The 14087-nt window shown below is 43.2% G+C and overlaps 1 long non-coding RNA gene across 1 annotated transcript in view; it reads right to left on the bottom strand.

Annotated features, from left to right (window-relative positions):
- Positions 1-11779: 11779 nt before the first annotated feature.
- LOC142875585 (uncharacterized) overlaps positions 11780-14087 on the bottom strand; it is a 34390-nt gene continuing 32082 nt past the window's right edge. The window contains exon 4 of the long non-coding RNA XR_012922920.1: positions 11780-12305. This is a non-coding gene — a long non-coding RNA (uncharacterized LOC142875585). The remainder of the gene's footprint in view (positions 12306-14087) is intronic.

The following is a 14087-nucleotide window of genomic DNA, read 5'->3' as shown; positions in this document are numbered from 1 at the left end:
CCATCACTAAGAGACTGGGCTTTACTGCCATCTGCAGGAATCAATGTGATTAATTAAGGAAGCCCTTTTCATTGCTGAGAAATTGTAGGTATAAGCATTCTTTTTTTAATAGTTCGCAGGGATATAATATGTTTTCCAATTGAGTAAGGAAAGAAAACAGGTACAATATATGCCTCTCAACACTCACTGGTAAAACTGGTTTTGATGGTCATTTTCCCACCATTTCTAGTTCAGATCAAATCAGCCACTCTTGATTTCTTTCAGTTAGCCATACGTGCTACACTCACTCTTGGCCCGTGCACTTGCCAGGAATCCCTGAGCTTAGAATACTCTCTGCCTGCCCCACCCCCTCCAAATTAGCGCTCTGTCCCCTAGTTATCCTTAAGAGCTCAGCGTGACACTTGTTACAGGAGCCCTTCTTCAACCCCATAGCAGGGAGGATCCCTCACTGTAGGTGCTCCCTTCAGCATGACATTTTATTTTCATTACTCATTAAATTATCTTCCCAACTACACAGTGGGACAACGTTTACCTGCCTTGCTCACTGTTGCATCCTGAGCATATATTACGGGGCTTGATGAGGGCAGGGTAAGTATCCGTGATAAGAGGGAAGGAAGGAGTGAAGTCTGTAATGACATAGTTAGAACTGAGACAATTATGTGGCAGATCCGGACCAAATAGCCTGATAGCAGGAAAACAATATTTTCAGGAGTAAGTTATCTAGGCTTTATGACAGATATGGATCCAATTAGTAGCCTCTTGCTTTCACTTTGTTTATACACTGCATTGTAACCTCCGAGTCCTCTCAAAGATGAAATTAGCCTTGAGCAACATGGGAGGAGAGTAGCACTCAGGCTTTGACCAAGGGGCCCACCAAGGCCACTGGCACAATGTAACTGGATCCCAAGATCCTAAGGAGCTGGTCTGTACATCACCTTAGGAACTCTGTGATGTACCAGGAAGGGGTGGGGGGGAGGGAGTGTCACGGGGCCGGGGGGCGGTGTCTGGGGGGAAGATTAAATGGACTTTAAGGCACATGGTTAGGTTTCCAGACACCGAGATAACTGTTTAAGTCCAAAGGAGAGACAAAAGCTGCTCTCCCACCCCAGTGGTCACTGCACCAGGAAAGCAAAGACATTCACCCTGAGATGTGACAATAAGGATACAAGCACTGCCCTGAAACCAAGAATCAGGTCAGGAGAGAAGGCTGCCTAGAGCATCCAAAGAGACTCCTCTCCAGCCCTGCAATGAGGAGCACAGTGACTTCGATAAGGAGAGAATCTGGGAAACCTGGAAGAGGAAGCCAGAAAGACACGAGATACTGTCCACGGTAATCAAGAGTGTTGGTGAACTCAGAATGTTGGTTTCCTCCCTCCAGGAGCAGAATGACCTCTGCCCTTGACAGATGCAAATTCAGCCCATTGTCATGTCCGAGGCAGAAACAGATGGAGTGAGGCTCGGGTCTGTCAGAGCCCAAAGCACTTTGTGCTGAAGACCAAGGGAGCAGCACAGCAGCTCTGAGCCAATGACCCATGCAGGAGAGGCCTGCACCAATCGGCCCCCAGCTGGGAAAACAGAAGCCACATCACCTATTTTCACAAAGAGAGTCTAACATAGAGAATTGGTTAGATAAGTTTTGGAGGACTGTGGGGCACAAGGGAAACACTGAGGTGATAGAAAGACAGTAACTGCAGAAAGCAGTTTTATCTCCTGGGATTGGAGGGACATAGAGAGCTTGAGGCCATTGTTACTGAGAAGTCCAGAGAAGGGGTTTCCCTGAGCTGGGCCAGAGACCTCTGAGGTAGGTTGGCTTCCTGGGTGGCCTTGGTCCTCCTGTGGTATGAAGAGATCTCAAAGATAAAATTAGCTATGAGCAATATGAGGAGAGTAGCACTCAGCCTTTGACCAAAGGGCCCACCAAGGCCACTGACACAATATAACTGGATCCCAAGAGCCAGGGTGCTGGCCTGAGGAGTGGGCATTGCTCAGTGGGTGCCACTTCCTCAGGACCTCAAAAGAGAGTCCTGTTGAGCAAGTATTCAGACCTCTAAGTGAGCAACATTGGTGACCACATTCTGGTGTCTCTGAAAGTCCCAATGAGGCTGCTGTGAACTTGCACGCAGCTGCTGTCACTAGACTCATCACTTCTGTAGAGTTAAGGAATAATTGTTAGGGTCATGTTAGCCAGGAGCAAGTTGTACAGAGAATGTACCTGCTCCCCCCTTCTGGCCTCCTCCTTGCTGCCTTCTGGGTAGAGACTAACAGACACCCAGCTGCCAAGAAGAAATAGGGTTTGCAGTATTCCAGGCCAAGAGTTCCCAAGCTGGGTTTTGAACTGAGGGACAATAGGTTAAATAGTGAGCAGTTGTTGCCCAAGGAGCTCAGGACACTCTGCCCCAGACCCCTCTCTGACAAAAGTTGTTAGGATTGAAATCTTGTGTCCTGCTGAGGGCAATTGCTACCCTTCAAATAGACTCCTCTTCCAGACTCATTGCTCATGTTGAGCAGGAGCCTCAGAGTGTTTTCTGCTTGTTAAGAAAGTCCCTTGTTGTCCCAACTACAGAAAGCACCAGAAGCTGGAGTCCATGATGGGCTAGACTATGCTTTCATGGCTAAGAGCTTCTGCTCTGGATTCATGGAGCCTCCATTCAAATCACACATCTAGAATTGCAGAAAAACATGGTGGACTAGAGGCTGCCTGCCAGCTCACTCCTCCCAAAGAAAGAAGTGAAATGTGCAGGCAGCTGCCTACATACAGATCTCTCATCCCAGGAGCAGTGTTGTGAATTCATGGGGAAGCAACATGGGACACTCAGTGTGGACAAAAGAGTAACAGGGTGAGACATATAAAAATATTAGACAACACTAAGAGAACAATAGAGAATAGAGCACGGCAGTGCCATACTCTCCCTCCTGGTGCTGTGCAAACTGAACCTCCAGATGGCACCACCACTCCCACAGACTCCCCCTACTTGCTCAGTCAGGGACATGCCTGGAGCCTGTGCAGAGCTGTTGCACCATACAACAGGTGTCGTGGGGATCAGGAAACAGCTAAAGCTATCCTGATTCTTGGGTACACTATGCTGGGTCTACTCCAGGCTGTGGAGAGAGTGGACTGACTTGTGGCTTCCCTGAGCCATACCCTGGAACTTAAAGCCAGGTGCTTCACCCCTGGAGTGCAGAGGGACCTGGGCATGGGGATTGACCAGAGGAGCAGCAGGCCCTGATCTGAGAGGTTCTGGGTGACCACTTCAGCAGATTCTGGGTGGGGTATGCAGAGCTACAACTTCTGCACTTCTGACCTGGCATCTGAGGAACCCTTGTGCCTAAGAAGCAGCCTGCAGCTTGCTCAGTCCTGAATCCACCCTCCAGGCCCCAACCACCTCCTCTTTGCCTGGCCCTGACCCACCTTCCAGGTAGTGTGGGGCGCGGTGGCAACGCCATTCCAAGATGGCGCCCGCTTCTTGGTCAAACCCTGTTGTTAGTCTGACAAACAATTGCTCAGCGCATGTGCAGAGTTTGTCTCCTCCCTTCCAAGTGCCTTATCCAATCAGACAATGCCCAGTGTACTTACTGCCTTTATAAGCAGCCGCTGAGAACGCCTCGGTGTCTTCCGTATCATGTAAGCCTAAAGGGAACCCCATTAAAGCACGGTCAGAAGAACTCCTGTTGCCGCGTCTTCCTTGCTGGCGAGGCGGGCGCGACAAGTGGTGCTGAAACCCGGGAACTTGAAACAACTTTGAGGCACCAGCGGAAGACGACCTCGGAAGAGGTAGAGTTCAGAACTGACGTGTGGGACGGCCAAAACTCCCCTGCTTCCAAAAAATGGGTAATATTCTGCTGCGGCACTTTTTGTGGCCTATTATCATGAAATGCCTGTATGATGAGACTTCAGGCCCGCGCGTAGCAGCTAGCCAAAGTGCACTGAGTGACTTGCAAGAAGCAAGCTCAGAGAGAAGCAGTAAGGGAGGTACCGCGGTAAAAGGTGGAAAAAAGGAATATAGAGCTCAAAAAAGGAAAATGCAGGGAGGGAAAGCGCAGCCCGACCTGCAAAGGGAGAAAGAAAGAAGAAAGGGGAGAGAAAGAAAGAAGAAAGGGGAGAGAAAGAAAGGAGAAAAAGGGAAAGAAGAAAGGAGAAAAGGGAGAGAAAGAAGAAAGGAGAAAAGGGAGAGAAAGAAGAAAGGAGAAAAGGGAGAGAAAGAAGAAAGGAGAAAAGGGAGAGGTAGAAGAAAAGGGAGAGGTAGAAGAAAAGGGAGAGGTAGAAGAAAAGGGAGAGGTAGAAATGTAAAGGTACCAAAAAATAAAAATGACAAAGGACAGGACAGGACAGAAGACAGAGGAGATGCCTGCTTGACTACTGATACATTCCTGTTCCTGTTGAAGCTCCTAGCTCTATGACTCTGTTTAGATCTCGCAGAGATTTTGGGATCACAGCTGCGATTCATACTGCTCAGGCTCTCAACAATCTATCTGCTGGAGTAGCCGCAGCCCTCGACACTCAAGCCTGAATCAGCGAGTGGATTTAGTACAGGACCAGGTGGACACTCTTTGGCAGTTTGCGCAGCTGGGTTGTGAGTGGAGAATGACCGGCCTCTGTGTCACTTCTGTGCTCTGAGAACTTTACCTTTGCCGCTAATCTTTCTAAACAGCTGTCTAGGCATCTAACAGGCAACTGGTCTGAACAGTTTGATTCCTCACTCAGAGACCTGAGACTGGCCATCGTGCACGTGAACTCCACTCGTGTGGATCTGAGCCTTGCCACAGGACTGACAGCATGGATTCAACAAGCCACCCATCATCTGAAGGAATGGTCCGGTCTTGCAGCCGTTTTGCTGATCGTTGCGGCTGTTGGCGGACTGTGGTGCATCTGTAGGCTGCAGGCCCAGAGACGGAGGGACCATGTGGTATTGGCACAGGCATTTGCTGCGCTTGAACTGGGACAGTCTACACAGGTGTGGTTGACCATGCTTAAGGGTTAGCCTAGGTTTGGGTTGCACCCGCTCCTACCCCCAGGCATTTGGCAGACATGGCCTTTGCACCAGAGAAGGCATGTCCTCAGTCCCACAACCAGCCTTTGCACATCTCGGAGTTTTGCTCATTGCACGAGGTAAGGTGGTTGTTGGGTAAGTGAGGCTCTGCATCCTTGCTAAACGGTTGCTCAGTTCTCATTTAATTAATAAAATAGGGGGAGATGTGGGGCGCGGTGGCAACGCCATTCCAAGATGGCGCCCGCTTCTTGGTCAAACCCTGTTGTTAGTCTGACAAACAATTGCTCAGCGCATGTGCAGAGTTTGTCTCCTCCCTTCCAAGTGCCTTATCCAATCAGACAATGCCCAGTGTACTTACTGCCTTTATAAGCAGCCGCTGAGAACGCCTCGGCGTCTTCCGTATCATGTAAGCCTAAAGGGAACCCCATTAAAGCACGGTCAGAAGAACTCCTGTTGCCGCGTCTTCCTTGCTGGCGAGGCGGGCGCGACAGGTAGGGTCAGCCTGCCATCTACACAGTCCTTGCTTCTGGCTCAGAGCCCCTGCGTAGAGGCTTCACTTTCAGCTATACCACAGTCCTTACTCAGAGACTCTCATACTGCGGCACAATGGGCTCTATCCTGAGAGGCCTGCAGTGACTATTTTGGTGGGTCTTGGGTGGGCCATGCAGATACAACCTCTGTACATCTGACCTGGCATCCATGGGAGTCTTGTGTCTCAGAGGCAGCCTGCAGCTTGCTTGGCCCTGAATTTTCCCTCCAGGCCCAAGCCACCTCTTGCCTACCTGGCTTTGACCCCACCCTCCAAGTCAGGTAGGCCTGCCATCTACAAGGCCCCACTTCTTGCTCAGAGCCCCTGTTCAGAGGCTTTGCTTCTGGCTCCACCCCAGTCTGGGTCAGAGGCTTTCACACAGGAGTGCAGCAGGCTCCAAACTGAGAGGCTTGGGGTGGCCACTTCAGCAGGCTTCAAGAGGACCATGGAAAGCCCCAGGGTTCCTGGGCCACCTGAGACAACAACAGCTTTTCTGACTTCACATTAGCGGAACCCTGGCACCTGTGGAGCAGGCAGCTGCTCACTCACCCTGACTCTGCCCTCTGGCCCCATTTGCCTCCTACTTACTTGTCTCCAACCCCACTCCCAGGTTAGATAGGGCAACCATCTGCATAGCCCCACTTTTGGCTCAGAGGCCTTTTTCAGAGGTTCTGTTTGCAGCTTCTTTCTAGGCCCAGCTCTGAAGCTCTCACAGCACAGCTTGAGGCTCCACCATGTGCCTCCAGAAATCCCTCCAGGCCTGAGACACCATCCCCAATTCTGCAGCCATACACCAGGACCCCAAGACCCCACCCTAGGGCCTGCACCACCAAACCAGGTCTGGAAGATCTGCTCCAAAGTCTAATGCCCCACAAGGGACCGCCCCCTCCACCTTGATCTGCCAGCACACTGCGACCTGCTTTGGGCAATCACCCATAACCTGGGAACCCACAACAATGTTACCCAGCTGCTGTGGATACCTCTGTGGGGAAACTCTGGGTAGAGAAATTCCCACAACACCAGCCTCAGTGAAGAGAGTCTCATACAGCTCCCAACTTTAACATCCTGCAAGGAACACAAGTCCTGTAAACCTATCAACCTGGAACTCAGAAAAGAGGATCCAGATGAAAAGAAACCAGCAAAAGAATATTGGCAACATGAAAAATCAAAACAGATCAGTACCTTCCAAGGGATTACAACAGAGATACAGCAGTGAACTCCAACTACAAGGACATTGTTGGAATGACAGAAATGAAATTCAGAATATGGATGGCAAATAAGATGAATGGAGTTAAATAGAAAGTTGAAAACCAACAAAAAGAAGCCCAAAAGACATTCCAGGAAATTAATGAAAAAGTCACTAAAGAGCTGGACAAAATTAGGAAGAATATAATTGAACTTAAAGAAATGAAAGAGTCTTTTAGGGATTTTAAAAATGCAGCAGAAAGTTTCAGCAACAGGAGAAGAAATAATCAAGGAGAAGAAATAATCTCAGAGCCTGGAGACAAGGCTCTAAAATTAACCCAATCATTTATAACAAGGGCAGAGAAATCCTTAGAGAGACTACACAAAGCAAACAAACATGAATTTTAGGTATCCTGAGGGAGAAGACGAAAGTGCTAAAAGCATGAAAAATATATTTCAGGGAATTATTGTCGAAAAATTCCCCAGTATTGCCAGAGATACAGACATCCAGATACAAGATGGTCATTGAGCTCTGGGAAGATTCATAGCAAATAGGATATCTCCAAGACATGGTATTCAACCTGGCCAAAGTCAAACTGAAAGAGAAAATTCTACAAGCAGCTAGACTTAAGCAACAACTGACCTACAAAGGAAAACCCATAAGGATGACAGCAGATTTCTCAGAAGAAACCATATAAGCCAGAGGGGAGTGGGACCCCATCTTTAATCTTTTTTAAACAAAGCAATTGTCAGCCTAAAATTTTGTGTCCTGTAAACCTAAGTTTCATATTTGATAGAGAAATTAAGTTCTTTACAAGCAAAAAAATAATGGTGAAGGAATTTGCCAAGTCCAGACCTGCCCTGCAGGAAGTACTCAGACCTGGACTATACATGGATCAGCACAATAGAGGCCCACCAGTGTAAAAGCCCCCAAATGGTAAAGGTCACAGCCCAGTCACTACAATGGCTCAAGAGGTAAAGGAGAGCAATGAAATTCTACTCAACAGGATGGGGGAGGAAAGGGATTTACAAAAAAATAAAAAAATAAAGTTTAACTCAATAGGAAGAACAGTACCCCCATAATATGCTGAAATAAAAAAAAATAGGAAGAACAGACATCCAACCTACTTATCTATTCTTTCAATAAATGTGAATGACTTAAAATGCCCACTAAAGAGACATAGGCTGGATGAATGGATTAAAAAATACAAGCCAAGTATCTGCTATTTCTAGGAAACACATCTAACTCACAAGGACTCCATTTAGACTCAAGGAGAAGAAATGGAAAACAACATTCTATGCAAATGGATACCAAAAGAAAGCTTTTGTAGCATTTCTCATCTCAGGTTATGTATAATTCAAATCAATAAAAGTAATAAAGACAAAGATAGTCATTATATAATGGTAAAGGGAATGATACAACAAGAATATGAAACAATTTGAAATATTTATGCCCCTAACTCAGGTGCACCCAGACTCATAAAGCAAATCCTACTTGATCTAAACAAAATTATAAACAGCAGCACCATAATAGCCGGGGATGTCAACAGCCCTCTGATAGAGCAGGACAGAGCCTCCAACTAGAAAAACAAAGAAACAATGGACTTAAATGGAATTCTAGAACAAATGGGCCTAACAGACATTCACAGAACATTCCACCCCCAAACCACTGAATATACATTCTCATCAGCTTACGGGACATTCTCTAAGATTGATCACATCCTAGGCCACAAAACATGTCTCAACAAATTTATAAAAATAGGAATTCTGTAATGTACCTTCTCAGACCATGGTGGAATAAAACTAGAAGTCAACTCCAAAAGAAATGCTCATCTCTACACAAAGTCATGGAAACTAAACAATCTAGTGCTGAATGATAATTGGGGCAAGGAGGAATTTAAGTTGAAAATCAAAAGATTCTTTGAACTAAATGATAAAGGGACACAAGTTATCAAAATCTGTGGAATACATCTAAAGTAGTCCTAAGAGAAGTTCATAGCCATGAATGCCTATACGCAAGAGACGGAATGATCACAAATCAACAATGTAATTAATCACCTCAAGGAATTGTAAAAGGATGAGCAAAACAATATGAAATTCAGCAGAAGAAAAGAAATAACCAAGGTCAGAGCAGAATTAAATGAAATCAATAATAAAAAAATAACTATACAGAAGTTTAATGAAACAAAAAGTTGGGCCTTAGGAAAGATAAACAAAATTAATAGGCCTCTCTTTAGATTAACCAGAAGCAGAAAAGAAAGGGCTCTAATAATCTCAATCAGGAATGAAAAAGGAGAAATTATAACTGATAACATGGAATACATAATATCATGTCTGAATACTATAAAAATATCTATGCACATAAACTTGAAAATGTGGAGAAAATAGACAAATTCTTAGACACACACAGCCTCCCTAGGCTCAATCAGGAAGAAACAGAATTACTGAGCAGACTGGTATCAAGTACCAAAATTGAAGCAGAAATAAAAAATCCTTCAAAAGATACAAAATTTCTCAATAAAATCCTAGCAAACAGAATTCAGCTGCTCCTCAAAAAATAATCTATCACATCCAAGTGGGCTTCATCTCAGAGATGCAGGAATGGTTCAACACCTGTGAATCTATAAAAGAAATTCAGCATGTAAATACAAGTAAAAACAAAGACCATATGATCCTCTCAATAGATGCAGAAAAGGCATTCATTAAAATTCAGCACTTTTTCTGATAAGAATGCTTAACACAATAAGCATAGGCAGGAATTGCCTCAAAATGGTAAAAATCATATATGACAAACTGACAGCCAACATCATACTGAACAAGGAAAAATTGAAAGCATTCCTGCTTAGAAATAAAACCAGACAAGTTTGGCCTATATCACCACTTTTACAATGTAGTGCCAGAGCAATAACACAAGAGAAGGAAATCAAGCATATCCAAATGGGGGCAGAAGAAGTCAAGCTATCACTCTTTGCTGATGATAGGATCTTATATCTAGAAAACCCCAAAGAATCTGCCAAGAGACTACTGGAATTGATAAATCAATTCAGCAAACTCTCAGGTTACAAAATCAATGAACACAAATCAGTAGCATTCATATATACCAATAGTCAAGCTGAGAACCAAATCAAAGACTCAATACCTTTCATAATAGCAACAAAATAATAAAATTCCCTGGAATACATTTTAGTTAAATATATTTAGTTAGGAGGTGAAAGAGCTCTACACTGAGAACTATGAAAGACTGAGGAAGGAAATTACAGAGAATGTAAACAGGTGGAAAACCATACCATGGTCATGAATTGGCAGAATCAACATTATTCAAATGTCTACACTACCCAAAGTGACCTACAGAGTCAATGACATACCTATCAAAACACCAACATCATATTTCACAAATCTAGAAAAAATAATTCTATGCCTCATATGAAACCAAAGAAAACCCTCCTGTATAGCCAAATCAATCTTAAGCAAAAAAGAACAAATTGGGGACATTAGTTTACTAGACTTCATGCTGTATTATTAATACAAGGCTATAGCAACCAAAACAATATGGTACTGGCACAAGAATAGAGACATGGATCAATAGATCAGAACAAAGAACTCAAACATAAACTAATCCTCATATTGCCTTCTGATATCTGACAAAGCAGACAAAAACATGCACTGGGAAAAAGAATCTCTATGCAATAAACAGTGCTGGAAAAATTGAATATCCACATGTAGAAGACTAAAACAGGATCTATACCTCTCACCACTCACAAAAATTAATTCATGGTGGATAACAGACTTAAACCTAAGGCATGTTGGAAAAACTCTTACAGACATTGGTCTAGACAAAGAATTTTTGAAGAAGGCCCCAAAAGCAATCATACCAACAACAATAATAAATAAATAGGTCCTGATCAAATTAAAAAACCTCTATATGGCAAATGAAACTATTATAGTGAATAGACAACCTACACAATGGGAGAAATATTGCATACTATATATCTGATAAAGGACTGATAACTATAATTTATAAAGAACTCAAGCAAATCAGCAAGGAAAATATCAAACAACCTCATTAAAAAGTGGACATAATGCATGGACATAAGGTTTTCAAAAGAAGATAGACTAATGGCCAAGAAACATGTGAAAAAATTCTCAGCATTTCTATTCATCAGGGAAATGCAAACCCAAACCACAATGAGATGTCACTTAACTCCAGTGACAATGGTTTTTATCAAAAAGTCCCAAAACAACAAATTCTGGTATGAATGCAGAGAGATAGTAGCACTCATACACTACTGATGAGACTGCAAACTAGTACAACCTCTATGGTAACGAGTATGGAGATACCTCAAAGAGCTAAAAGTAGAACTACCATTGGATCCAGCAATCCTACTACTGGTTATTTACCAAAAGGAAAAAAAAAATACATTTTGTTAAAAAGACATATGCACTGAAATATTTATGGCAGCACAATTCACAATTGCAAAAATGTTGAAACATCCCAAGTGTCCATAAATACATGAGCGGATTAATAAAATATGGTATATGTATATACCATGGAGTACTACTCAGCCATAAAAAATGGTGAACTAATACCTCTTGTATTAACCTGGTTGGACTGGAGACCATTCTACTAAGTGAAGTATCATAAGAGTAGAAAAACAAACACCACATGTACTCAACATGAAATTGGAACTAATCAATCAACACTTAAGTGCACATATGGCAATAACATTCATGGGACATCAATCAGGTGGGAGGGGGAGAAAGGGATTGGTAAATTTACACAATCAGTACAATGCACACTATCTTGATGATGGACACACTTATAACTTTGACTCCAATGGTACAAAAGCAAATTATGTACCCAAAACATTTGTAGCTCCATAATATTGTGAAATTTAAAAAATCCATATCCTTTTATCCAGCAGTCACACTTGGGAGGAGTCTATCACATAGAATTTAAATCCCTAGTACATAAGGGTCTATATGCCAGACTCAGCCTCTACACTGGTAAATTATTTACTGTGGTGTGTACTTCTTGAGACCATTGAGGTGATTAAAACTATTATAATAAATAGTAAATGCATTTTGCAAATTAGTTGTTAATATTATGACACAAGACAACATGGAAACAGTTTCCCAAAGAGGATCCCAGCTTTCTTCCCTGTTTCCTCATGCAGCATCCTCTGCACCTGGTGTTTTCCCCAGTGCCGCACTCAGAGAATGTAACATGGGGAATAGCAGAGTCAAATGGGACAGGAGAGAGTGCAGGAGAGAGTTCTTTGCTACTTCATCCTGGAACAAGCCAGCCTGGAGGGCCACTTTCTGGAACTCTGATTAACTAGCTTATTGACGTTTCTCGTGAGTATTAATTACTCCCAGAAAGTTTGGGGGTGAGGGCAAAGAAAATCCTCTGGATCTTGGAGGCAGAGACAGCCCTGGCCATGTCTGCAGGGATCCTGCTCATTGTCTGCTTGTCTCTGTGGGCTTTGTTATCTCTCAGTGCCTGACGTCCCACTGAGTGCTTCCAGGGAGCATGAAGGCTCTGGCGTGCTTTCAGGAAAAACGTGTAGCAGCAGGTGAGTCTGGGAGCCTTTGTGAAGTCTCTCCTAGTAGATCAGAAACAGATGGATTCAGGAGAATTATGATGACTAAGAAAAACATCTCCAGGCTAAAATAAATGTGTGCAATATTCTTCTTGGTAATATTGTACCTTTGTGCTAATGAAGTTAGTGAGCAGGATTTCACCAATGCCTCCAGGGCTAGGATGCTCTGCCTGACTAACGAGAAATGTATAGTGTTTATATGGCTTCCTCTCCCCTCGCCTCACTTAATGTTTATCCCTCTTACCCCATCTCCCACCTCCTCCACCACCACCTCACTGGTTTTAGGGTGACATGTCTCTTTAAAAAAAAAAAGCAAAGAAAATGCTATTAAGATATTTTGATGAGTGAAGTAACTAGATGTTAGCTAGAGTTCATTCTGTAAGACCTGTGTCTGAGCACAGAGGCAGGCAGACATAGGGAATGTGGAGTCAGACAATGTTAGGACATCGCTCTGCTGCTTGCCTACTATGTGTCACAGTCTCTTTGTCTCCAAAATCTCTCTCTTGCATAAAGTGGCCTGAAACCACAGAGGACCTCAGCACATATAAGTTCTCTTTACTTTTGAAATAGCGGCTATGTTATTGAAAGTTTGTGGGATGAGCTTTATCATTTGGTTAAATAAAATAATAATTTCATAGGACAGAAAAATAGGCTCCAAACAAACCCTAGAATATTTAAAAAATAACATGTAGTAAATATAGCTTCATAAATGGTATTTGAACAATGAATTATCTACAAGAATAATTATTCACCTCATAATATATCATAACATAAATTCCAGTTGAATTACAGGGCTAAACATACATAATGAAACCACAGAAAAGTAGATTGAATATTTAACTCATCTTTTAATGTCACAAAAGTGAAAAAGAAGGAAAAAGAGGAAGAGGATGAGAAGGAGAAAAAGAAGAAGAGAAGAAGGAAGAAGAAATAAATGAGATATCAGATTTAATTGCATAAAATTTTAAATTTCTATACATTAAAAATATTCAGAATATGTGGGTGAAAGAATTAATTTCTTAATATGTTAAAAAAGTTCACCCAAGTCACTAAGTAAAATGTAAGCATTCTAAAAAAAACACGGTCAAAAGATAGGAATAGAACATAACAAAATAATTTTTAAGTACTAATAAATGTACTTGTAAAAAAAATCCAACTTGTTATATATCACTTGAAAAGAGTAAGTTCTATATGTTGCCTGTAAAGCAGCAAAGGCCAAGATGTGTGTCAGTGCCCAGAGCCGGTAAGGATGCAGACGAGTGGGCCCCCATGGGGCACTGCTGGGAAGACAGGCACAAGTGACATGTGTGGGACCTGCCACTGGAGAAGCAGAGAAGAGCATGTCCCTACTGAAGAGTGGCTTGATCCCAAGAGGGAGAGAAAAGGGAGAGATTGGGACATGCCTGCCCCATTTTTCCTGAAAATTCACCAGTAACATAGGTCATTCCCAACCCAGACCTTCACAGGAGAGGAGTGAATGAGCTTCAAGGAAGGCAAATGCCTTACAGCTGGAGGAGCTCAGGAGTTGGGAAGAAGTCCCCCATTCCAATGACAAGCCTATTCATTGTCTTCTCATCACCCCAATTGTTTAACCATTTCTGTTACTTTTCTATTGCTGAGTAGCAAATTATCATAAACTTACTAGGTTAAAACAACACAAATTTATTATCTCACAGTTTCTGTGGGGCAGGCTCAGCTGGGTTTTCTTTGAGGCTTCAATCACAGTGTCTGTCAGAGCTTAGTTCTCATCTGGAGGCATGACTGATGATGGATCTACTTCCAAGC

Source organism: Microcebus murinus, chromosome 14, assembly GCF_040939455.1.
Source record: "Microcebus murinus isolate Inina chromosome 14, M.murinus_Inina_mat1.0, whole genome shotgun sequence".
Classification (NCBI taxonomy): Eukaryota; Metazoa; Chordata; class Mammalia; order Primates; family Cheirogaleidae; genus Microcebus; species Microcebus murinus.
The sequence above is the reverse complement of the archived record's forward strand: the minus strand, read 5'-3'. Positions and strand labels throughout refer to the sequence as shown.